The following is a 26,827-nucleotide window of genomic DNA, read 5'->3' on the forward strand; positions in this document are numbered from 1 at the left end:
GTGACACTTGATCAACTCCTCCTAGAGTCCAAAGGAGCCATGTTCAGACACTTGATCTCTTTTAACCTCCTCAATTTGGTCTGTTTTATGACCAAACTGGTAGGTAGCCCTTTCAACAGGCAACCAATGGAGATAGTTTCATGGATAGGCCAGATCTCCCAGTGCACACCAAAATGAGGCATCTTGTCTATATGCAACTATGTGAGAAGCGGCAGGTCTGATGGCAGAGATAGATCAGACAGGGGTCCCAGGGTCTCAACCTTCAATAGTGGAAGATCCCTCCTAACAAAAGTCTTTGGTTAAAGACAGCCGTTTACTACGATCCCCTGGCTTCCTGGCATGAAAGCAGCTTTCTTTGAATCCTGCTATAATGGGCAGATAATCTCACAGCTATTTCTCCTCCGTTGGGTCTGCTGCATGATGCTCTGTCAGTACAGGGAGACATTCCAAAGCTCAGAAAAGGTATAGGACGAAGGGCTGTCATTTGTATATATATATTTTGAGCATCTTTGCTAGGTGGAAGAAGGATCTAGAGAGACACACAGTGAATCAGAAATAGTCCTTGACCTCAAAGACAAACCCCCAGCCTAGATTCATACACAGGTACCTACCATTAACACAAGTCAGAGAGAGAGGAGGAGTGGATGCAATGACAAGGGCGATGGTGGTGAATGAATTGACATTTGGAATTGGTCCTCAGGGATGATTGGGACTTCACAGGTCAGAGGCAGAGGATGAACATTCCTGCTAAGGGAACAGAATGAGTAAAAGCCAGGCACAGCATAGAGCTTCCAGGAAGAACATCAGTTTATACAGACTCCAAGAGGAGGGATCCTCAGAGCTTTAAATCTAAACTCCAAGCACATGACACAAAGGAAGCCAAAGTCCTTTGACATGCAGCTACTTTTGTCCCTAGAGTTTCCAGATCTTTTTCTAGGAGAAGCATAGCACCCTCCTCCCCTTCACATCCCCAACCACACATACAAGGAACCTACAAGGAGGGCAGGGCTGAGGCTTTCGGTCACCAAACTTGCATCATTTGTTATCAGGGAAATATATACATATATTTGAGATGGAGTCTCACTCTGTAGCCCAGGCTGGAGTGCAGTGGCATGATCTCAGCTCACTTGTAACCTCTGCCTCCCAGGTTCAAGTGATTCTCCCACCTCAGCCCCCTGAGTAGCTGGGATTTTAGGCATGCACCACTACGCTTGGCTAATTTTTGTATTTTTAGTGGAGATGGGGTTTCAGCATGTTGGCCAGGCTGGTCTCGAACTCCTGGCCTCAAGTGATCTGCCCGCCTCAGACTTCCAAAGTGCTGAGACTACAGGCATGAGCCACTGCACCTGGCAAGCGAAATATTTTAAAATTGTATCAATTTTGGAGTTCTGATCATTTGTTTCAGAGTTGGAAATCAACTTTAGCCTCAGGATTCCTTATTATTCCTCTGCTGCAATTTCTTTTCTGTTCTTTTTTTCTTTTTGGAGACAGGGTCTCACTCTGTCACCGAAGCTGGAGTGCAGTGGTGCTGTCATAGCTCATTGTCGTCTCGAACTCCTGGGCTCAAGTGATCCTCCCTCCCCATCCTCCCAGGTAGCTGGGATTACAGGCACGTGACACCATGTCCAGCTAGTTTTAAAATTTTTTTTGTAGAGACTGGCTCTCACTCTGTTACTTAGGCTGGTCTTGAACTCCTGGCCTCAAGTGATTCTCCCACCTGGGCCTCCTAAGGTGCTGGGATTACAGGCTTGTGCCATGGGGACTGGCCGTTTGCTCTAATTTCTAAATGCCATTTCAACCTTTCTTTCCTCTATCCAGCCATGCTTCTTCATCACAGACACAAGTATTTGGAAACTTCCTTTTTCCTCTCTCATTTTTGTCCCTGGGGCTTCTACAAAGACTGTCAGAGGTCTCACCACTCTTTATCATCCAGATGTCTCCGAGAAACAAAACCACACACTTCCCAACAGCCATCCTGATCTAATCATTTTCACATCAGGAAGGCTTTGTCCCAACTGAATTCTACCTTGTCATTCCCATCAATATTTTTTTTCATCTTAGCTCTGTGCCAACCAATTGTTCATATTTACTCTCAATATGTATTTGATGATCACACGGAATTTCACTGCTTAGTTATGTTCTGGTCTACTTAATTTGTCATCTCTATATTCCTTCTCTTGACAGTGGCAGTGTTGCCAGATAAACAAAGTTCTCTTTTGTTATCACACTTGTGGCCAAATAGTAACAATAATGGTAATAATAAATAAGTTGTATCAGGTAAGGTGGGTTTTTGTTTGTTTGTTTTTGTTCTTGGTTTTTTTTGAGACAGGGTCTCATTCTGGAGTGCAGTAACATGATCATAGCTCACTGTAGTCTCAAACTCCTAGGCTCAATGATACCCCCACTTCAAACTCCTGAGTAGCTAGGACTACAGGCATATGCCACCAAACCCAACTATTATTATTATTATAATAATTATATATATAATAATTATATTATATTATAAATATATAGAGAAGGGTCTCTCTCTGCTGCCCAGGCTGACCTCGAACTCCTGGCCTTAAGCTATCCTCCTGTCTTGGCCTCCCAAAGTGCTGGAATTACAGCCATAAGCCATGGTGCCCAGCCTCTTATAGGGCTTTAATAGAGGACCATCATTTCCTTAATACTCAAGCCAACCTGTGAAGCAAATTATCCCATTTTTCAAATGAGAAAACTGAGGCTTAGAGAGATTAAGTGACTTGTTTAAGGTCACTCTAGTAGTAACAGATAGGCAGGGCTCAAACTCTGGACTATTAGATAGAGTTGGTGGATATGAAGTATGCTTTGAATTCTGTGCTGGTCCCCCTGTGCTTCCCAGAGATGCTCTAAACTGGAGTCTCAAACACCAGTGGATTTTAGAATTACCTATGTTCCTTTTTAAAATGCAGAATCTTCCTACCCCATACCCAGGACAATCTGATTTTGATGTGATAAGGCCCTAAAGTTTGCATCATTTACCCAGACCCCTGATTTTATTAATGCCGGAGCTTGTGTTGACAAATTGCCAAGCAAAATGGAAAAGCCTAAAAATGCCTTATTTGTATTTACTGTTCATTGTATATAACTGTGAGTTCATTCAGGGAAAGATAGTTTGTATTCTGCTTTAATTCTTATAAAATATCACTATAATCTTATTTTAAATGGCTGCATTTCTGGAAGAGACCATTTTATCCCAAAGAGAATTTCATTTCTGATCATTTCAGATAGATCTTTTATTTTAATTCTCCCTTCCCTTCTTTTAATATGACATCATAATCCTCTTCACATCTAGCTTTTGTGTTTTACTGGTGGTTTTTTTTTTATGGAATATTGCCAGGCTTAGCATTAATGATGGAGATTTCATAATTATATTCTAAATGAGAGTAAAATTCAAATAAGGATCCAAATGGAAAATACGTCTATAAGTACATGAAAATACCTCGTTTTTTAAGCAGTTTTTTTTTCTTTTTTCAGAAGGAAATGCTGGTTTAGGTAGGTATGTTAGGGGGTGCATTTTACTGTTATACATACCATCTTAAGAAATATTCAGATAAATCCTGCCTGACAGAACTCCAAAGAGGTCAGAGCACTGGATAAAAAATGAGACCAGCTTTGATTTCCTTATGTAAATGTTTTCTCTAGATGTATTTATTATGCCAAATGTAATGGTTCTAATAACCACTCCAGACCCATCTAATTCAATTTAATTCCCCATGATCAAAAAATGCAAAACAACTATTTGAAGGACGGAGATTAGCTCTTTTTCTACTACTAAAGGAAATGAGAAAGGTATTAAAGAGATGGAATCTCAGACAGAGCTTCAATATTGATCTCATCTCCCTTAAGTTTGATCTTATGTAAAGTAAGTATACAGAGTGAGGTTTGGTGTAAAATTTGCTTTTGTAAGGCCTAAAGAAACTGGAACAAGCCATCCATATTCATCCCCTCTTTAGCAAGCATATTCCTTCCTATCACTTTCAAATGTTTGGATCAATGTAAAGATTTAAGATCGATTTTCTTCCAGATTTCAGATCATTGCCTCATAGCCACATTATCTCACAAGCTGTGATTTGCATTCTTGCACACTGAGCTGTCATATTTCACATAAATACCTTCTTTACATGGGACAAAATATAAACTGTCTCTATCTACTTAACCCTGTCTTGAAAAAACAAAAGAAGCTGAGTTTTGGAAAATGAATTTCAAGCCCAGTCCACTGGAAAATGTCCTTTGGTCATCTATACACCTGCACTTACTGATACTCTCTTTTCTTCCCCTGTCTGGCCCTTAAACCACATTGTGTCCCTTTATGGGATACTTTTCATCCACTCCTTTCACTTGTTGGCTCCGTCTTTGGTGAGCTGATATAGGAGCTTGTGTATTTCCATTTCCTTTGGGAGCAGCATTCTTTAAGCAGAGCAGGAAATTCAGTGTCAGTTAATGAATACTCTTGGTGTGCAGAAACTCTGCTGAGCTCTGGGGGCACAGAGAAGAATGAAATGGGTTCTCCCTCTCTTTAAAATGATTGCCTTTAGTTAGAGGCAATGGGCCTAACAATAACAATAGCTCCCGTGCATTGAGCATTTGTTTCGTGCCACCTTCCCAAACGCAATTAATTTTCATCTTCACAATAGTCCTGTGATTTAGATGCTGTTATTCCCATTTTTCAGATGAGAAAATTTGGGCTCCCAGTTGCCCCGGCCCTCAGTGGGTATGTGTCAAAGCCAACATTTGAATCCTGGTCTGTCAGACATCAACACCTCTTCACTATATGCTATGCTGGTTGAAAATATAAATAATAGTCGATGACTGAGGCACAGAAAAGATCAACAGAAAAAGAAATTCATCTCCTGGGTCAGAAGGATTAAAGTAGAAGCTGGAAGGCTTTACCCATTCCGGTGTGGCAGTGCCTCCTCTTTTAATGACCTCTCCTTGCAGGCAAAATTCTCCGGAAGAATGCTGTTGACATCCTTCAGTGCATGATAAATAATGTCCCAGGTGCTCAACTACCAGACTCAGTCACACTCCTCTGGAAGCTTTGCAAAAGTCTTTGAACTTAACCCCCTCTCAGCCAAACGTTTCTTTTCATTCCTTGCTCCCCACTATGAGCAGAGTATCATTTGCTCATATTTCATAGTTGCTTTGTAAGTGCTCTTAAATATTTTTTTTTGTCTTTTTGTTTTTTCTTTTTTTTTTTTTTTTTTTTTTTTTTTTTTTTTTGAGATGGAGTCTCTCTCTGTTGCCCAGGCTGGAGTTCAGTGACATGATCTCGGCTCACTGCAACCTCTGCCTCCCAGGTTCAAGTGATTCTCCTACCTCAGCCTCCCGAGTAGCTGGGATTACAGGCGCCTGCCACCCTGCCCGGCTAAATTTTGTATTTTTAGAAAAGATGGGGTTTCACCATGTTGGCCGAGCTGGTCTCAAATCCCTGACCTCAAGTAATCTGCCCGCTTCACCCTCCCAAAGTGCTGGGATTACAGGCGTGAGCCACTGTGCCCAGCCAAATATTTCTACAGCAATTATTAGTTCAAATGAGTGCCACCTGCACAGGTTCAGGATCTGCTGCTTCTGTGTTGTTACTGTCTAACAGTTCTGCAAAGCTTTTGTTTGCTTTTTTGTTTTTTGGTGGGAAAGAAAGGTCACCTAAACTTTAGGTTCCTTTAAGGCTGGGCTGTGTTTTATTTGTTTCTGTATCCTTGGCCCCTAGGTCAATAGGGCCCAGAACATGTGTTCATAAAGGTTTGATGGACTAAACCAAATGTGGAGCCAATTGTCCTAAGCTCTGTGACAGGGAAATATAGACCCTCAAATCAATTTAGTCAGCAAAGACTGAAGTGTGGGGATCCATTAAGGTAAGTATAGATATAACTCTAACAAAATGCAGAACAAGGTAAAACATCATAACAGGGTACCAAATGCCAGGGAAGTTCAGAGGTTGGAGAAATCTTATTCAGTGATCTAGAAGGGGGTATCGGAGGGCTTTAGGTACCGATCAAACTGATAACAAGATCACAGCTATTATAACTTGATACCTTGGTACCAGTTTATTGTTTTCAATAGTCACAGTGGGAAGTGCGGCATAGAGAAACTTTTTACTTTATACTTTCCAAGTTTGACTGCATTTTTTAAACAATAAAATTCACTCCTTTTGCAACTAAAACAAAAAGGAAAGGACTTCATGGTGAAGGTGGCTTATGACTGGGTTTCAAAAACTCTGTGGATAGGCTAAGGGGTGGGGAGGATTATTTCAGACTGAGGACCCGGCACAATGGAAAGCACAGAGACAGGCAAGCCTTGAAAAGGTTCAGGGAGCTGGAACCAGAAAGGTGGGCTGGAGTGCTGGATGTGGGCAGGGGCAGCAGCAGGGAAGGCCAACAGGGAAAGTCAGGCCATGTTGTGTGGGTAAAGATGATGTCACTGAACTCATTTGGATGGGAGACCCTCTGGGTCTTCTGAGCTGAGCAAGGCACAATCGTGGCTGGGCTTGAGAGGAGTCCTCCTGGACACTGCTCAGATTTGGATATGCACTGATGTTGTCCTTCTTCCTTCCTGAGCCTGATGGCTTGTAGCTCCTAAATGCCAAGGACTGATTCTACTTCATGTACCAGCCCATCCAGTGCTACAATCCAAAGGAGTGACTCATGCTGGGTTTTCCAAGAAATATGACGGGAGGAGAAGGGAGATGATAGGCATGTTCACAGCACCCCTCAAATCACCTGTAGGGATTCCCCTCTCTTGCTGGTCATGGAAATGCAAGGTGGACATTGAGATTCCCTCGGTTTCAAGTGTCATTCTTTGCTTCAGGAAAATAAAGCTTTCTTAAATATTTGTATTCTTGCCTTCCTCTCCCATTCCTCTCTCTTCCATTTAAATATGTCTGAAATATAAACACATATACACTTACATATTCAGCATGCCCACTTACTCACTCTACGCCCTCCTCTGCTACCCTGCTTCTGTTGGGAGCAATAAGGGCAAAAACTCAATTAATTCCTATGAAATTTCCATCTACTGCTTTAGTCAATAACAGACTTTTCATATGTTAGGGCTCTCAATCAGCCACCTCCTGTGGCTTTAATCATTTTCTAACATTTCAGTTTGCTGTCCAGTCTGAATGCCCAACTCCACCTCCCCTTGCTTTGGTTTTTATTATTATTATTTTAACTCTGAAAGGAAAATTCATGACCTATGCCTGGAGCCTAACCTCTTTGTTGATGCCCTTTTACATTTCAAAGTATTTCTTTGAGTAATCTGTTTTGTCCACTAAAAGCTTTTTTGATCGAAGAAAATCTGATAGCAACAGAAGTCCCCAAGTGGGTATGATTCTATTTCTGGATAAGACTCTGAAGATCTTTGTGATAGTTGATCTCATGTGTCAACTGGCTAGGCCATGGGACCCAGATATTTGGTCAAACATGTCTGCACATTGCTGTGAAGATTTTTTTTTAAGATGAGATTAACATTAAAATCAATAGACTTTGAGTAAAGCAGATTGCCCTCTGTAATGTGGGTGGGCCTCATTCAATCAGCTGAAAACCTTCAGAAAAAGACAAACTTCCTCCAAGGAAGAGAGAACTCTCTAGGCAGTGGCAGGGTGCCTTCTACTCAAACTGCAACACGAACTGTGCCCTGAATCTCCAGCCTGCTCTTCTACCTTGCAGATTTGGGATTTGCCAACCTCCTAATTATATGAGGCAATTCCTTAAAATCAATATTTTTTTCTCTCTCTCTCTGTATATACATATATACACACACACACGTATACACATACACACACATGTAAGTGTATACATAAACATATATACACACACAACCTATTGATTCTGTCTCTCTGGAGAACCATGACTAATTGACTAATACAATCTTCATGTCTATATTCTGTTACTCCAGGAAGATTGCAATTTCTTATTTGATTCAGAAAATGCTTATTAGATATCCACTAAGCCATTAAAACAGCTCTACCTTAAATTGACAGTATCCCTTCCACTTCCTCCATTTCCTGATTGAAAACCTAAATACACGTGGACCCCAGTATCATCTAACTCTCACCTTGTTTCACATCTTTTTCTTTTGCCATCTGCAGAAGAAAGCACAGCTTGGCAGCCACCTCCGATAGATCAGACTTTCACAGCTCTGAGGACCCCTGCCTTCTAGTCAAAACCTTGATGGCTTCTTCAAATCTCTGTCCCAGGGGTCCTGTTTAGCAAGGCTTTGCACATCTTCATTTATCTCCTTTGAGCACTCTCCAAGTTCACTATTTGACTTTATTGGGATCTTCACTTTGATCTCAGTGATAAATCTGATGGTATTACACTGTGTCCCTGGGATGAAGTCAAGTGTTGGGTATTGCCAAGACTTCTCATGGAAATGTATTCCTGGGTGTGGGGGGAACATCAACCTTAACTATAGCAGTCATTACCATTTACTGAGTGCTACCTACATGCTAGACCCTGAAATAGATGATTTACACCCATTATCTCATTTTGTCTTGTAGATTAAACAGGACAGACTAATTATCCCCCCAATACTCACTCATATGTTTTAAGAAGAAATGGAAACATGGAACCTCTGAGTCTTAGCTGGGCCCATGGCCACTGGGAATACAAGCTAAATCTACCAGCCCCCTACTCCCTTGCATAGAGGTATGGCCATGTGACTAAGTTCTGGCCAGTAGAACATAAGAGGAAGAGTTAAATAGAACTTCTGAGAAGTATTCTTAGAGGGGGATGATGCATGCTCTGCCTTCCTGCTGGTGGGAGTTTGGACAAAGTGTCTAGAGCTTGCTGCCATTTTGAGCACACATTGGAGAAAGATAGAATAGCCAGATAAAAGGAACCTAGATCCCTGATGACTTGTTCAGTCCCCATACTAGTCCAGAACCCCTTGCATCCAGATTATTTTTATCCTGTTTAACGTTTTAAGTCACTATGGGTTTTAGGGTTTCTGTTACTCATAGCTGAATCTAATACTAATTGACCATTCCCATTTAAAAGAGGAAGAAAGCAAGGCTCAAAGAGGTTAAGTTACTTCCTTCACATTATGTAAATAAAAAGTTGTAAGTGGTAGAGCCTGGCTCTCTCTGATTCCAAAGCCAAGGGTATGGCCCCTTCCTGCTATACCATACTTCCTGCTAGTGAGAGCCACCCTCTAAAGTGAACTTGTTGTCTTCTTTCCTTGTTTGACGATTCTTCTAAGTAAGTATAGTTTGGCTGAGTCGTTACTTCCTGGAGAAAGGTTTTGAGGCCCTTTCACTGTCTCGAAAGATGTCCCAACCAATGGGACATCTGTGACCATTCAGGGACCTGGATACACTTATTCCCTAGCCACCCAATACCAGTACGTTTGCTAAGTAGCTCCTTCTTAAACTGCAGAGTAGGGTGGGTGTCTTGCACACCTTGTCAGACCACTAAGCCTGCCTGTCCAAACAAATCTACTCTGCTGTGACTGTATTCCTCTGGCGTGTTGGTACATATGCTTCTCCCACTGGCACTTGGGGCCCCAGCATGTCTGAGAAATTGAATGGCAGCAAGTTTTTCTGCCAAGACCAAAGCAAATATCCCTGGCAAAAAAAAAAAAAAAAAAAAAAAAACCAAGAGCCTCATTGCAAAGCGTCCTGGCTTCTGTGTGGATCTTCCACTAGGGAATTCCAAAAACTTTCTTCAGATGCAGAGACCCTAAAGGTCCTTCAAATGCTGAACGTCAGTCTGTGCCACAGTCAAAATTACAATCCCAGCAGAGAAAAATGTGCCTGCTTTTCGCTTGTGTGGAATTACAGGGGTCCCATATACTGGCTTTGATCTAGTTTACTATGTGATCTTGAAGAGAGACATCATGGTGTGTTGAAAGAGCACAGGGTTGAGATTCTGAAAGCCTGGCTACTACACTGACACTATGTAGTTCAGTCCCGGGCAAGTCACTTAACCTCTCTGAGCCTCTCAGCTGTGAGTATTCATTCATTCACCCTGCCCCCACCCCCATCCATTCATCCATCTATCCATCCAATTCAATATTTATTAAAGGTGCATTTTTTCAGGAGTGGGGCACACAAAAATGAACAAGATATGGCTTCCCCACTGAAAGAGTTCCCCTTCTACCTGATAGGTGGTAGCAAATGCAAAATTGTTAATAGATGTGATGGTACTTGAGAAAGCATAAGCTTGTACATACAGTCAAAGAGTTATTTTTAAGTAACAACTTTGGAAACCTCAATTTCTGCTTCCCTTAGGTGGGACCTCCTAATTGTGCACCAGGGAGTCAATAGAGAAATAGGCATAGAATTCATGAACTGGCTACAGAGGTCCCTAGCAATTTCTGCATCATAAGTGGGGCATTTAATAGTGAATGCGACCCATCCTAGGAAAGCTGTGTACTGAGAAGCACCTTGAAACTCTCTGTCTTCAGAGACCCTACCCAAGCTCAGTATTTAATGGGAGCCACAGGCCACAGAATCCTTATCCTTATGATTGGAAGATGCCTTGGTCAGCCATGAAAGAAATTTCAGTATTTTATTGAAAGCATTTTGCAGTGGGAAATCCTCTCTCTCTCTCTCTCTTTTTTTTTTTTTTGCCAGTGCCAGCATAATTTAACTATGATTTAATAGCTTCTTTCATTTACTTGTTAAATTATGCCTCTCCATCACCTTCCCTTTGGGTTTTCCTGTCTTTTGGTCCTACAACCTCCCATTATTTATTAATGCTCCATAATACATGATCGAGGTAGGCAGAAAGCAGTCATTTCACAGTGATTTAGGAGACTCCTGGCAGTGAAACAACAGGAACAGGAACATACGCTCTGAGAGTCTCCCCTGTACTTGCCTTTTTGGAACAGAGTCAGGTAGTTCTTAGCCATATGAGTCCTCCCCTCCCCTTCCCATCCCACCCTCCTGGCCATTTTCCTGCCCTGAGCAAATTCAAAATACTTGGCTCAAAATGACTGGTGAGTCACAGCTCATGTTTTTTTCCAAGTTCCAACTGCTAGGATGAGTCTACTCCTCAAAGTTGTGCTTAACCTAAAGAGACACCAAGAGGTAATTTGGCTTTCCCTCCCAGGCAGGAGCCTTGTGTGAGATTAGATTTCAGATATTTAATAGTTTGAATCTTGAGGGAATCAGTTGTTGAAAGGAAGCCTGAAACAAACTAGGGAGATATTCCTTGCTGTCCTTTTCTTGGGAGAGCTTGGCGTGTTTTGACTCATGGAATGACTTTTATAGGGATGGAGTTAGGATGAGTAGTTTTAGAGTACAGATGGGAAAATAGACATGTTTTGTGACTTACTAAAAAGTATGGATTGGGCCACATGTGCAACTTCATCACAGTTCTGTTTCTCCTAGGCATCAGTGAGGGGCACGTTCATTTGCTGCCCCATCTAGGTTTCCTTTACCTTATCCCTTCACTTGTGCTTTGGACTAGACTAGCACCTATTCAGTGACTCAGTGGATGAAGTAGGGAGGCTCTACAGATGTCAGGGCAGAGGGACACCTGGAGAAGTGCAGTGACCAACCCAATATCATACAATTGAAAAGTGGCAGAGCCAGAATTAGAGCTAAGCTTCTTTTTTGACTGTAAACTTTTACTGAGTAGGTCATTATTTTTATATATTTAAAGATATATTTTATATATTTTTATATCTTTTAAAGATAATGTATATTCAAGCTCTTAGCAGAGTGTCTGACATTTAATGCATGCTTGCCTTCCTTTTACTACAGACCACCAAAACCGATACAGTGATACAGTGCTTAATAGGAAGGGTAGTGGTGTATATGGCCAGATCCCTGGAATGATACTTGGACCTCATCCTGGTTATCCACTTACTCATAGGGGAAACTTGGATGGGCTGCTTTGCTTCTCTGAGCCTCAGTCTTCTTATCTGTAAAATCAGAAGACTGAGTTAGATGGCCTCTGAGATATTTTCTTCCTGTAACTTTGTTCCTGAGACTGCTTTAGTCGAGGTTGGGAGTAACTTAGAGCACAGAGCAGGACTCTAGAGTCTGGGGAATGAGTTGCCCAAGTGGAGTAAGGGAGTCATGACAAAGACAAAGTGCTTGGTGGTCTATGATTGTTATATTGAGTGATGGCCAAATCAAACAGGAGAGTTTCTTATGCTTCTTGGGCAGTATAGCCTCTTACTCCCTCTCTCCAGGTCCTAGACAGCATCTGGCAGATACAGCATCGTGGCCCCACTGGTTCCCTTTCCAGCTTTTGGAGGAGCATGACTGCACTAAAGGCTGGGCATGCTTGTCATTCCTCCTTCATCCCTGACTACACTCACCTGCTTCATCCCTTCAGATGGTAGCAAGGGCTTTGGAGCCTAGGCATTGCCCCCTGGAGACATGTCCTGATGTTCCCTAGGGGCCTGGGCAGCCATTCTCCATCTGGTCATCTAGGCTTAAAGTCCAAGCACAGGAGAGAAAATCTGAGACAAAGCAACAGCTGGAATAGAGTGTCTCGTCTCTCTGTTTCTCTATGACATTACTTCCTACCCCCAGCTGTGCCTTGCAGAGGGTAGCAAATGGAGTTAAGTCAGTCCAGAGGCTGGAGCTTTGGGTATCTCCTGTTCACCCACAGTGCTATCTTCTGCAGCAAGCCTGACTTTGTGATGACCTTTGCAATTTCTCCATTTGCATTTCTGCAGTGCCCTGGGTTTGCAATGACATGCTCCATTCCTCCAGAAGTTTTCATTCCTGTGGCGCCAAGGCTGGGGAACATCAGAGGGCCAGGCCGTTCTGTAACTAATGTAAATGTGTAATCTGCCTAAGCCTTGACTAATGCATTCCTTGCATTATTAAACACAGATTAAATATATATGGATATTTAAATGTAATGTGTTATTTTCCTAAATCTAGCAATGCTCGATGTTCTTTTGACTTATGCCTTTTCATTGCTCATTATTGTCTCAGGGATCATGAATTACAGGCAGAAAGGAGCCGGAGCTTCCTCAGCACCAAAGACTTTGCTATCCCATTACATTTGCCCAAGAGATGCAGCAGTAGTTCTCCCGCCCGGAAAATTACTGCTGGGGTTCTTCACAGGGGAATGTATTTTTTTTTCCCTTCCTAGACAGAGCTTATTTCTCACCAATGATTCAAAGGCTAAGCCAGCCAGAGCCTGGCAGACTTTTCAGTTTGTTTCTATTCTACACGAAGGCTTACGTCTGGGGCAAGTTACTGAATAAGAAATTCAGACAGAGTCTGTGCCTTCTTGCTGGTGGTACATTCACCCACTCTCCATCAGCTGTACAGACAGTCACTTGTCCTCTACAGGTGCTTGGAGAGCCCCAGTGAATTCTGACTGATTTCCTTTCCAATCATGCAGTTAATTGGCAACATTTCTGCCCAATACCCCAGCCCAATGGCAGGGAAACCAAAACTATCCGTGACAATGGTATGTTTGAAGCAAAGACAATCTAAAGCACTTCACATTTGCATGCCTCAGTTTCCCTTTCTCTAAGAGGCAGAGTGGAGGATTGATTCCGATTCTCTCCAAAGTTTTTGTAGGCTTTCCCATGGTTCTTTGTGCTTCTGAGGAACCAGAAGGGGCAATACGGTCAGATACCGTTCACTTAGCATCATTTGCCCTGCTACCATTAAAATACGTTCCTCCTTGAGTCTTGGTTAAAGATTTTTCATCCATGTCAATCAGTCAATTGATCAGGAGGTGCTGCCTTTGTATCCTGTCTTTATCTGTATCAATATACTAGAATTTAAGCCACTGGTGTTCAGGAGCCAGCTCATACCACCCAGGAAGAGCTGACTATACACATATCTTCCCATCTCCTCTCTCAGTGATATCTTCTTGGTATCTAAAAATCAACCATTGTGGGAATATTTACACCATGGAAATTGGCCGAAGCTAGAAAGCAGAACTTTTTTCCCTTGAAAAACTGATCATTAAAATTTACCAGCACATCACTGCCATAAGCTCCCTGAGGGCACTTATCAGTTCCTATAGCTCTCTTTCTGTATTATGAAACACATATTGAGGTGTATGAAAAGCTTTTGTAGATGAATACAGAAGACACATCAAGTCACAGATCTCTCCCAGTTCAACTGTAAATAAGTTATAATCTCCATTAAGTGCCACAGTCTTTCAAACTTACCTCTTTTCTATAATATTATACTTTTTTTTTTTTTTTTTTTGGTGAGACGGAGTGTCGCTCTGTCACCAGGCTGGAGTGAAGTAGTGCGATCTCTGCTCACTGCAACCTCCGACTCCCTGGTTCAAGCAACTGTCCTGCCTCAGCCTCCTGAATGGCTGGGATTACAGGCACGTGCCACTAGCCTGGCCAAATTTTGTATTTTTAGTAGAGATGGGGTTTCATCATGTTGGCCAGGATGGTCTCCATCTCCTGACCTGTGATACACCTCGACCTCCCAAAGTGCTGGGATTACAGTCATGAGCCACCGTGCCTGGCCTATAGCATTATACTCTTGTTGTTATTTTTTTCTTACCGTGGGGACATGCTTGATCTTACCATCATCCATCCCTCCGTGAGTAGATTCTCCCTCTCTAGGTATGTTCATCAGAACTTGCTGAATTAGGAATCAAAGGAGTTAAGACAGGAAACTCATTTTCCATCTTCCCCTGGACCCAGGACAATTATTGATAATCTCCTTCTTCCAACAGGAGAGCAAGGTGACCTAAGGCTTGTACGGGAGGGAAGAAAGGAGCAGATGTTGGGATTTTGGATGAGGAAGAGCAAGGCTTGGCTGGACTGACTCGAGCAGGCAGCCCCCTTGTCAGCTGGACTCATGAAAACTCCCCAAAAGGAAGGGAAACAACCACGTTCAATTGTCACAATGCACAACATTTACTGTGTCTGTCATACAATCAGCAGCATATGGAATCTCATACATCTTGGGCCTCCTGACTTGGACATTACTCATAATAGCTTGATTTTGGTTGTCTTCTGTAAATGCCTAGTATGGAGCTTGAAGTATTATAGGCCTTCAATAAGCACTTACTGAATTAGTGAATAGTTTTATTTGCCATCTACAGGTCTCAGGGTTTGGAAAATATGTGCAGGTTGTGGTTGGAGAGTGGGGAAGGTGTCGAGGGGGCTTGTTATTTTCCTGAAGCCTGCTTTATTCTTTACGCTGTAGTCAAAGTGGTTATCAGGCCCCTCAAAGGAAAGGAGGTAATTCTTAAGATGTGAAGGTGCAGGCACAGAAGAAAAATTAAGGAAGGAGGGTCACCAGGCCTTTGCGCATTACCAGTTCTCACTTTAAGGAGCCTTTCAACAAAATGTCTCTGCAGCTCAGGTAAGCAGGGAGTTAAGGTCTGAGGAGAATGGAATTTTCCTTGTGGTCGTACAGACTTGTTTTAACCACAGGAATGAACACAAGATTCAACTTGTCCCCTCAGCTATTGTCTGGAACTCCTTTCCCTCCAGCCATCGGCAGCTGAGGTTTTAATGTGACATTTTTCTAAGTATTAGGATTGCTCTCTGGCCTTCTCTTTATAGCTTTTTTGCTTCCCTCCTCCCAGGCTCTCACCTCCCTATCCTTCAAATGCTTTCCAATAAGCAAGTGCTCTCCTCCTGTCTCCCAGGCAGGGGAAGACATACGAGTTTATTTATTCTTTTAAAAAATATGTGTCTCCTCTCCTTCCTGAACCTTCATCCTGCAACTACTCCTTGAAACCACAAAGTATTACCCTTATCCATTCCCAAATCCCAAAGCCCGGTGCAAAGATCTCTGAAGGATGTTAAGCTAACTTCATACACTGTTGGAGCCATCCTAGCAAGGGTTTCAACAGCCTTATCAACACAACCAAAAATATGGGCATATTTTCTCTCAATTAGTCATTGGGCTCAAGGATAAAAGACCTTTTGAGCCTTAGTCAGAGGTCTTACTTTGTGAATTTTTGCTTTAGATTTTCTAGTATCTGTGTGGTTTTCTCTAAGGTCTCTAACCAATCCCAGCCCATCTTCATCCATTTATCTTTAATGTAGAGGAGCTCAGAAAAATTTACCCCCAAATTGATTGACAAATTGGGGTGGGAGGAGGTGATGGATTATTTTACGGATCCTCTCCCTTGATTGTCTTGATGTTCCCGCTGCATCTTTGTCACCTTGCTGCCTGGTTTCTGAGTTCTCTCTGGGTCCGAGGATAACAAATGGTGGTAGAAAGTCAGCATGCCTTGGAAACTCAAGCAACCCGAAGGCTCAGTGCTCACTTCTCACTGCCAATATTGCAATGGAAAAGCCTTCCTGCAGACAATTTTTTAAATTTTCTTTTAAAGCAGCATTAGAGAGATTGAAACAGATTTCTTTCCAAGGCGTTACCCTTTGATGAGGTACAAAAAAGGTTAAACAAAAAGCCAAACTTTGGTTTCAAATGTAAGACACCTTTATTCTAATTATAATCATAATGATCTAATGTGTTTGGGATTTAATTATTTGGAATTAGAATAAAAAAAGACATCCTGTAATTACTATTCAACTTATCTTGAGGCATAAATCTAATAATTAAACACTTTCAGATTGTATTCAGTGAGTAATTAAAACAGAAAAAAAAATACTGTGGATTCCTTTCCACCTCGGTAAGGAAGTTTCTAAAATTATCAATGGATTTCAGTGGAAATATCTAGAAATTATTGTGTATAAAATATAATTATTAACAAAATTATAATTTCAGTTATTTACAGTCTTTTCCCTTGGCAGTCAGGATGTTTGAGCAGGTGAGAATTGACAGAGTTAGGAGTTGGATCTGAATGAAAAATATTTCCTTCCTGAAAAATAGCTCCCTGAACTCAAGTTTAATTTTCATTGTCAGCAAGGAAAGAGAAGGAGGTACTGTGCAATTTTTATGAGAACTGAGTTCTGTTCTCTGATCAGTTTTTGGCAAAAAATAGCAGCCCATATGCTTTCCCCTTTTGGAAGTGGAACATGGGAGTGAGGTTTGGCAGGAGCAGATGCTGTAGCATTCAAGGGAAAGGTCTTGGGAGACAGCGCGCTACAGGGAATTTAGCTTTGTTCGTGGGACTAGGCCCCAAATGTTAACAAACCTGATTCATCAGCTTCGGGTGGGGAAGGGGAGGAGCTGGCCGGTGTGGGGACAGTGTATGCTCACGTGGCATATTCTCTTGGAGCTGAGGTGTACCCCTGCTGCTTCTTGCTCACCCCCATAGGGAACAGAAGTCAGGGGATTGGCATTGTTAGGCAGGCAGATCAGAAAGAGGAAAGGAATGAGGGCTTGGGCCAGTCTCATTCATCAGCTGCGACTTATCTAACCGAGTTTGAGTGGGTCAAGTTGTTTCTCCCCAGGTATGCAAACCCCTTTGACATTCTATGACCATTAAGCCCCGCTGTAAAATGCTGCTTCCCTGGCGATAAGCAGTCCATTCAATTAAAAAAACACCACAGATGAATGCTACCTGAGAAGTCAGATTCACAGACAGAAATTTAGACTAGGTCCATGGTGAGGAGGGAGTTATCAATGGAGGTGGGAGAGTGCCTATCGATAACAGCAATAATAGTAATAGCAAAAGCTCCTAGGCACTTTACTCATACCTTCTTCATTTTTAACCTTTATACTGATCCTGTAAGGTAAGTGTTATCTCTGTTCTGAAGAAGAGGTAACGAAGACCCAGGAGGTTGAGCACTTAGTCCAAAGGCACAAGTGCTGTTAAGGCAGAGGCCAGATTTGGTACTCACCACTGCAGTACGTAGCAGGATTCTCATATAGGGTATTTCTGGGATCACACGTAGGGCTTTAAAAAATAAAGATTTTGGCCAGGTACAGTGGCTCATGCCTGTAATCCCAATACTTTGGGAGGGCGAGGTGGGTGGATCACCTGAGGAGTTCAAGACCAGCCTGACCACATGGTGAAACCCCGTCTTTACTAAACATACACACAAACACACACACACACAAAATTAGCCAGCATGGTGTTGGGCGCCTGTAATCCCAGCTACTTGGGAGGCTGAGACAGGAGAATCGCTTGAACCCAGGAGGGGGAGGTTGCAATGAGCTGAGATCACACCACTGCACTCCAGCCTAGGCAACAGAGCCAGACTCTGTCTCAAAATAAATAAATAAATAAATAAATAAATAAATACAAACAAAGATTTTGCATCTTATCCCAAAGATACTGGAGACTTATTAAAGGCAGTGCGACAAAGAAGTTAGAATTTGATTTTTGGAGCCACACAACCTGGATTGGTTTATTACCTGTGAAACCTTAGCTAATCATTAAAACTCCCTGTATCTGAATTCTCATCTGTGGAATGGGTATAATTAATGCGCTGGCATCATGTGGTTATGGGAAAGAGATAATATACATAAAATACTTTGGTTGATGCCTGGCACCCAGTACATGCTCAAAAAATTCAAACTATTAATAATGACTTTATGTTAGTATTGTGTTATACTTTGAAGAATAATGGTAATGTAAATAAATGAAGTGAATCTCATAGAATGAAGGAAAAATAGCAGATGAAGGAAAAATATCACAAGCAGATATGGATGTGATATTGCGTTATCCTGGTCTTGCTTCCCTTTCTTGCTCCCTAAACTGTAGAAATTACTTAAGATTCTGTCACTGGTCTTCTTTTATATTTTGGATATCTCATCCATCCACATAATTCCCACTGCCTAATTTATGTGAATAAACTCCAAAGTTTTATCTTGTGAGCCAACCATTTTCCTAACCTCTACTGCTTCTAATTCCCACTGGATTGTTTCTTCTCCTGGGATCTCCATCCCAGCATGTCAAACAGTGGTTCTCTAAGGGTTTATTTTTCTTTAACACCCCCACCATACCACCATACTCCAAGTTCTCCTTAATATCTCCATCCATTTCCTCACATCCAGTCAAGTTGTAATTTGGGTAATTTGTTGTAATTTTATTGGCTCCAGAATTAAGACTGGTTTTGTTTTGTTTTGTTTTTTCAATATGGATGATTGTATTTCCTTCTTACCTGGTTAGTGAATACCTCTAAACTTTATTCAATCACTAAGTTGATCTTTCTCAAAATAATTCTAATGATAGCAGTTTATGCTTAGAGATCTTTAGTTTCTGAAGCTTTAAAATTTAAAAACAAAATTCTATTTTGTTAACAGTTCTGCTGAAACCTATTTCCTTTTCTCTGGACACAGTCTGATTTTTCCTTCTTTACTTTTGGCTTACAGAGTTCCCTCAATCAATCCTGTCCTTCCCACAAGCTTTACCTGGTAGACTTTACCCCTTAAGAGGCTTAATGCTCCCGCTTCCATTAACTTTTCCTGATCACTCCAGCTTGACAAGACCTCTTTTTCCTCTGTACTGCTGAAGCATTTTGTGTCCCTTTTCTGATAGTGTTACTGTCTTGTGTTACGGTTTTAACCAGTTACTATAAGCACATGGAAGCCAGAGACCTTCTCTTACTCATCTCATCCATTATCTCAATTAATTCACAAAGCAACACCCTTCTGTAAGGTAGTGTCTTTTCATCTTCTAGATGTAGAAGCTGAAGCTCAAAGCTGTTAAGTCAATATCCCCCAAATTCTAATTGTACCAAGGATTAGGTGGAATAATCAGTTTAAACCGAAGTTCATTTGGTTCCAAAGCCACTAAACAATACTGGTATAAGTGGGCTTGAGAGGAGGAAGATGAAGAGATGGAAAGGTTGGAGGAATGTTGAGTAAGGCTTTAAGTTAGAGGCAGATGTTGGGTTGGAGCTTGAAAATTATGATCTCATGGAGTGGGTGCATAGGAAGGCATGCTGGGCAGAGGGAACGGCATAAACAAAGGTGTGGAAGCAGGCCTTCAATAACTACCTGTTGGGAAAATGAACTAAAAAGCAGGTCCACTCTCCTACTTAATGAGGGATGTCCTTGGTAATGGGGCTTTGTCCCCACTGGATTCTTTGCTCCCACATTTGCAGACCTAGATGGGGAGGAAGTTAATTCTGTATGCAATTCTTCTATTCAGTGGAAAGTTCTGGGACTCAGACTTTCAGGAAAATAGAAGTACTTTCATTTCTAAATCTAGGTTTTTGCAGTGCAGCAAAACCTGTTTGGTAAGCAGGGTCCCCTCCATGCCAGCCTGGCTTTCCTTCAGCAGCCCAGACTCAGCAGAAAACACATGCTGAATGAGTCCACAGCTACCCCTCCAGGTGGGACAAGAACAAAGAAATGTCTCCCCCCGAGCAGTGGGCAGTAGTCCACAGGTCATTTGCAGTTACTTCTTTAAGTTCTACTTTCCTAAACCCTTCACTCCCCCGATCCCTATTGGCCTTAGCCTAGAGCGGCACAGCCAGAGCCAAGAACTCCATGGGCCTGGACCTCATCTCATAGAATCTCTGCCCACACCTCAGTGATCCAAAGAGCTGGGGAAATAAACGACATGGAAAATTAAAATAAACTGTTCCACCATGAAAAGCACAAGCTGGGTCATATTTATCACAATTGAATAGAAAGAGGTGGTAGGTCCTTTCTGTCTGAAGGTTCCTTACTCTGTTTAAAAAGCACAATGAATTAGGACCTCGTTCATAACCCCAATTAAAGACACCGCTGCTAAGGCTTTGCACATAACCACACGATATACTTGTTATTTAGAACCTGTTGTCAACCTCACAGGGAGTTGCATCTTCATGTTTCAAGTGGCTGCTTTCACAGAATCCTTGTAGCAAATGGACCAACATATATTTTGGGCAAAACAATCAAGATGGATGACTAACCCCAGCAGAGATTATAATATTAGAGTGAGTGAGGCTCATGATACCGTGATGCCATGATACTAAGCACGAAACTCAAGGCAGACACTTTAAATAAAAAGATTGACAGACTTAACTAAAATAGAAACCCCGTGCAATAAAAACTAAATAAAAAATTTAAAAATGCCAAAGTGAGAAAATTGTTTGCAGAAAGTATGACAGAGGGTTAACACACAGATTTATTAAAAATGAAGAAAAATATAAGCACTTTAATATAGAGAGGACATAAAGTGGTAAGTAACAAAAGAACTATAAGTAGAAAATAAATATACGAGAAATGTCCAACCTTACTGTCTATCAAAGAAATACAAATTAAAACAAAGATGGAATTTCAATTATCTATCAATTTGGTAAAGAACTGAACGTTTGATTCTGTCCAGGGTTTTGAGCTCCTGGGGTAGTAGTCCCCAGCTCTGAAGAAGAGTCTGTGAATTGGCTCAAGCTTTCTGCAGGGAACTTTGGCCATTGATATTGAAAGCCTTAAAAGGAGCCACAGCTACTGGCACAGCAAGTACGTTTCTGGAAACTCACTTTCAGAAAATATCAGACAAATGTACAAATATGCATAAGCAGGGTTGTTGATAACAGCATTATTTGAGTGTACAGGAAACTGTAAACCTACATGTTCAAAAATTATAGTACAATATCATAGTAGAACATTGTACAGTCATTAAAATGCTGATATATAGGGTTATATCTATTGATGTGGAAGGATGATCATATATGATGAAGTGAGAATATTAAGTCGGGTTTTCTTTTTTAACAAACAAAGTGGAGCTATTTTGAAGGTGGTTATTTTCTGTAGTCTGTAATTTTAAACTTTTCACTAATTTTTCTATAGTGAACATGGATTATTTGTTTTAAAAAACAAATGACATACGTAGTAGGCAGACTAACGGCCCCTTCTCCAAAATGTCCTCACCTTAATTCCTAAAACCTGTGAATATGTGAGGTGGTATGGCAAAAGGAGCTTTGAAAATGCAGTTAAGTTAAAGAGCCTGAGATGGAGAGATGATTCTGGTTTATCTGGGTGGGCCCAGTGTAATCACAGTGGTCCTTATAAGAAGGAGTTAGAAGGGTCAGAGTCATAGAGATTTACACTGCTAGATGTTACACTGCTAATTTTGAAGATGGAGGGAGAGGCCATCAGCCTAGGAATGCAGGGAGCTTTAAGCAGCTAAAAATAGCTAAGAAGCAAATTCTCCCCTAGAGCCTCCAGAATGCAACACAGCCCTGCTGACACCTTGATTTTAGCCCAGTGAGACATCTTCTTCTTTTTTAAAAATACTTTATGTTCTAGGGTGCATGGGCAGAATGTGCAGGTTTGTTACATAGGTATAAAAATGCCATGGTGGTTTCCTGCACCCATCAACCCGTCATCTACATTACGTATTTCTCCTAATGCTATCCCTCCCCTAGCCCCCGACACCTGGGCAGGCGTGGGTGTGTGATGTTCCCCTCCCTGTGTCTGTGTGTTCTTATTGTTCAACAACCACTTATGGGTGAGAACATGCGGTGTTTGGTTTTCTGTTCTTGTGTTAGTTTGCTGAGAATGATGGTTTCCAGCTTCATCTATGTCCCTGCAAAGGACATGAACTCATCCTTTTTATGGCTGTATTGTATTCCACGGTAAAAAGGGAATCCTCCCTAACTCATTTTATGAGGCCAGCATCATCCTCATACCAAAACCTGGCAAAGACACACCAAAAAAAGAAAATTTTAGGCCAATATCCCTGAGGAACATCGACGTGAAAATCCTCAATAAAATACTGGCAAACCAAATCCAGCAGCACATCAAAAAGCTTATCCACCACGATCAAGTTGGCTTCATCCCAGGGATACAAGGCTGGTTCAACATACACAAATCAATAAATGTAATCCATCACGTAAACAGAGCCAATGACAAAAACCACATGATTATATCAATAGATGCAGAAAAGGCCTTCGAGAAAATTCAACAGCCTTTCATGCTAAAAACTCTCAATAAATTAGGTATTGATGGAATGTATCTCAAAGTAATAAGAGCTATTTATGACAAACCCACAGCCAATATCATACCGAATAGGCAAAAACTGGAAGCATTCCCTTAAGCGGTACAAGACAAGGATGCCCTCTCTCACCACTCCCAGTGAGACTTCTGACCTAAGAACTGTAAGGGAATAAATTTGTCTGACTAAATTTGTGGCAGTTTGTTACAGCAGCAGTAGAAAATGAGCACGTTTCTCAGGCCTGTAAAATCACTGCCCTTCATTGGGCTCTGGTGGGTGGAGGAGGAGTAGGACATGGAAGAGCTTTTGGTTTAGGGACAATCTTTCTTAGGCCATAGTTAAAGTTGGGGAATGTACATAATCAGCAGTAGACGAAGAGATCCTCCTCATGAAGAATCACTACTCCTTAAAGTTGGCTTCAAGAATATTTTTAGTTGTTTAATTGTTTCCTTCTCTTTAAACTTGGGAATGCTAGGGATCTGTGCTTACTTTGTGCATTCCTGTATCCCTAGCACTTAGCACCAAGCCCAGGAGCTACTCAGCCCACAGTCACTTGCTTTTGAATAGAAGGATCAAATTCCAAGAGCTACAGTCTACTCTCTGAAGCTGACCTTCCACCTGATGCAGAAACTCAGGGCTAAGTTTCTAATTTTCTTCTCTTCCTTTTGTGCAGATGGTGTAGAGTTTAAAGCAATTGTGTTCTTTCCTTCACACTCAGATGGTTTTTCCTTCTAGATTTCAGAAGCCTAGAATTGAGGTTTCAGCACTTGGACACCCACTCACCCACATTTAAAATCACAAAGAACTATGGCTCTGAAGTGGTAGTTTAATACTTGGTCTGTGGAGATATACACACAAGTCTCTAGGATCCTGTTTTCAAAAATTTCAAGAGTGCCATTGGCTGGTGTCTACAAAGAAGAGTTGCAGGATCTCAGAGCAGAACTGAGCCCTGATTCAAGTGTAAGAAAGAGGTTATCCATTGCCTTCTAGGCTCAAGCGTCCCTAGAGTCCTTCGACTACCTCCTTTCACAAAAGTCTGGGATCCTTGGAGGCATTTCGAGAGGATAGAGTGGGGCTGGTTTTTTCAGTGTCTCTCCAAATAATGTTGTCAGTTCCCTGTGGAATCCGCCAAGGCCCAAGGCCGTGTGGGGCTCCCAGTGATGTCAGAAAGGAGTCAAATGCCTACTCCCAAACACAGCAACAGTCACTCATCTTGGTTTAAATCTTAAAGGGATAGGAGAAGAAAGAACTTTCTTGCAGATGTGCTTCTTTACCACTGAAAGGAAGCAGCCTTCCTCAAAAAGTGACAACCTCCTTGTTGAAGAAGTAGAACTGAGGCAGGGTCTGAAAGAGGCTTGGGAAGAAGACTCTGGCTCTGGAGGGAGCTGGATTCTATTCTCTCCCAACTCTGAATCACATGACCCCATAATCCTTAGATATAAGCTGGGTCAAGCAGGCTTGCAGTAAACTGTGATCACAAATAGTTAATGGGGGAAATGGTCTCGGCCAGTGCAGTTGAAGATAAAATTAAAGAGCTTGAAGAACACGTAATGGGAGGGAGGAAAAGAAAGACTAGTTGGTAGAGTAAAACCCTGCCCTAAATCTACAGAAATCTTAAATCCACGAAGGTGCAGGATTATAAAACCCATCCATAAGTAACAAGGTGATCAACATAGATTTCCTTCAGCTGTGCGAGAGAGCAGGCGGCTAGCTACGCCCGCTGTAGCTTCTTCCAGCATGAATTTGCGGGTTCTTTTTCTTCTCCAGTTTATCCTCATTTAAATGAAGCTGGTTATGTTTGCACCTCCTGGTTTTGCCTCTGTGCTCCTACACCAAGGAGTTGCCCATCCCTGCTAAGCAGAGGCACAATCCAGGCGGGAGAAGCAGGGGATTAACATTTGCATGTTGTGTCTCTTTTCCAAGAGCTGTGCAAGGGGTTTCAGCATTTATGGTCTGATGTAATTAAAAGTCATTCTCCACACCCTCTTCTCTTCATCCCCAGGAGGGATTCAGGGAAGGAAGGGCATGAAACTTGTCATTGGCTCCTTGCCTGTCAGCAGCTCACAGAGCTGTGGGAGGACAGGGGCCTTTTCAGGGAATTGCATTAGGCAGCACACCTGACCAGGAGTTTCTTGTTTTTGTTATTTTAAAATAAAATCTTGGGGCCGGGCATGGTGGCTCACACCTGTAATCCCAGCACTTTCAGAGGGTGAGGCAGGCAGATCACTTGAGGTCAGGAGTTGGAGAACAGCCTGATCAACATGGCGAAACCCCATCTTTACTAAAAATACAAAAATTAGCCGGGTGTGGTGGTGGTGCATGCCTGTAATCCCAGCTACTCAGGAAGCTGAGGCAGGAGAATCGCTTGAATCCGGGAGGCGGAGCTTGGAGTGAGCCGAGACTGTGCCACTGCACTCCAGCCTGGGCGACAGAGCGAGACTCCATCTCAAAAAAATTAAAATAAAATAAAATAAAAAACAAAATCTTGGTACTAAGGTGTGATAGATCCTGGCCACAGTTTGCCTGTGACTCTTCTACATAAATTCAGCAGCCCAAGGCTGCTACTTTACATGGACATAACTAAAGACTAGTGCTTGTGGTGGACTGATCCCCAGAGGCAACCAGATGCAAATATCTCCAATGTTTTCTCTTCTATGGCCTTCCTCTGCTTTCCTGTCTACCTACTGTAGCGGCCAGTAAAGGCACCAAGCTTAGGGCCGAGGAGCTTTTCGAATATTTTTCTTAGGAAAATATTAAAAAGCCCTCCTCCCCACAACAACAACAACAAAAAACCCTCACATTGGATCCATAATTCAAAAAGAAAACCAATGTTTAACTACTGTCTACAAAACATGCCAACTAACTCAAAAGCAACTCAACTCTTAGCTACATGTACATTTATTTAGTGTGGGATGTGGGTGCATTTTAGTGTCTTTGAAGTAATGCAGGATGCGACCTCTAAAATAAGCTTGCCTGAGGCCCAGGAAAGCTTTGCAGCGTTCTTCTATGTGGCTTCTGGGAAGGCTCCAGCCCCTACAGAAGTAGCTAGGCCTTCAGCGGTTTCGCCTGCACCTGCTTCTGAACACTAGGTGGCAGCACGGAACTTCCTAAGCCTTCTCCAGAGGCTGAGTACAAACCTGAGCAATTCCACCTTAAGAAGGGCCATGCACAGAACCATGCAAAAAGTGCACTAATTCTTGGACGTGGCTAATCTCTATAATTCACCCGATTGGAGATACAAGTGACAGCTGCAATAGGGGTGATGTTCTCTCATTCGCTGTGTCACCGGGATGCTATTTCAAATCTTCCCAAGATTAGAAAAAGGATTACAATTGCCCTCAGGGCCTTGTTGTGTAATTTTTATCAGTCTTGATCTGTGAGTTCCCCTAGGCAGCGCGTGTGCCTGTATGTGTGTGTGCGCTCGCGCGCGCGTGCTCACACGTGTGTGAATAGGTCCTTGGTGAGATATGACGCTCTTGTGGACCACACAGAAGTTGTTTCAGAGGATGAATTTCCAGATTCATCCCCAACTCCAAGACTCTTGCCTTCTCACTTGTTCATTCCTTCAGATTCAGTGGTGCAGCGCCAGCTTCATAGCCATACAATTTGTGCCTGGTGTTCAGCAGGTCCCTATCTTTGATTTCATATTCTGCTGTCACTGTCTTGAAATTGTTAATACTTCTTGAACAAGGAGTCCTTCATATTTACCTTGTACTGAGCTCCATGTATGTTATATAGCTGGTCCTACCGTGGAAAATTATGGCCAGAGGTAAATTTCTCTCTAAGATGTGACTCTGTTCTTTCTCAGCATCATCTCAATGACGGGCTTGTCTTAGATTTGGGAATGGGAAAAACGTGGGCTTTTGGTCGGACATACTTGGATGCAGGTTGGGAGCCTGATACTTACTGCCTATGTGACCTAGAGCACATTTGTTAACCTCTGCAAGACCGCCTCATCCTTTAGAAGAATACAATCGTCCTTTCCTCATAAGATATGATGAGTACGAAGTGCTAGGATCCATGCAAAATGCCTAGCACACAGTAGGTATTCAACAAACATTCCTTTATTTGCCCCCATCTCTCCCGGAAATCAGCGTCAATTCTTTCTACATTATCTCCCCTGT

At 42.1% G+C, this 26,827-nt stretch overlaps 1 long non-coding RNA gene across 1 annotated transcript; it reads right to left on the bottom strand.

Annotated features, from left to right (window-relative positions):
- Positions 1–480: 480 nt before the first annotated feature.
- On the bottom strand, positions 481–8,230 carry LOC115835095. Its single transcript, XR_004030012.1, has 3 exons — positions 8,071–8,230; positions 6,738–6,898; positions 481–744 (listed from the first exon to the last, which is right to left on the bottom strand). It is a non-coding gene; the product is annotated as an uncharacterized LOC115835095 (long non-coding RNA).
- Between the last annotated feature and the right edge of the window lie 18,597 nt (positions 8,231–26,827).

The sequence above is a fragment of the Nomascus leucogenys genome, chromosome 5, assembly GCF_006542625.1.
Source record: "Nomascus leucogenys isolate Asia chromosome 5, Asia_NLE_v1, whole genome shotgun sequence".
Classification (NCBI taxonomy): domain Eukaryota; kingdom Metazoa; phylum Chordata; class Mammalia; order Primates; family Hylobatidae; genus Nomascus; species Nomascus leucogenys.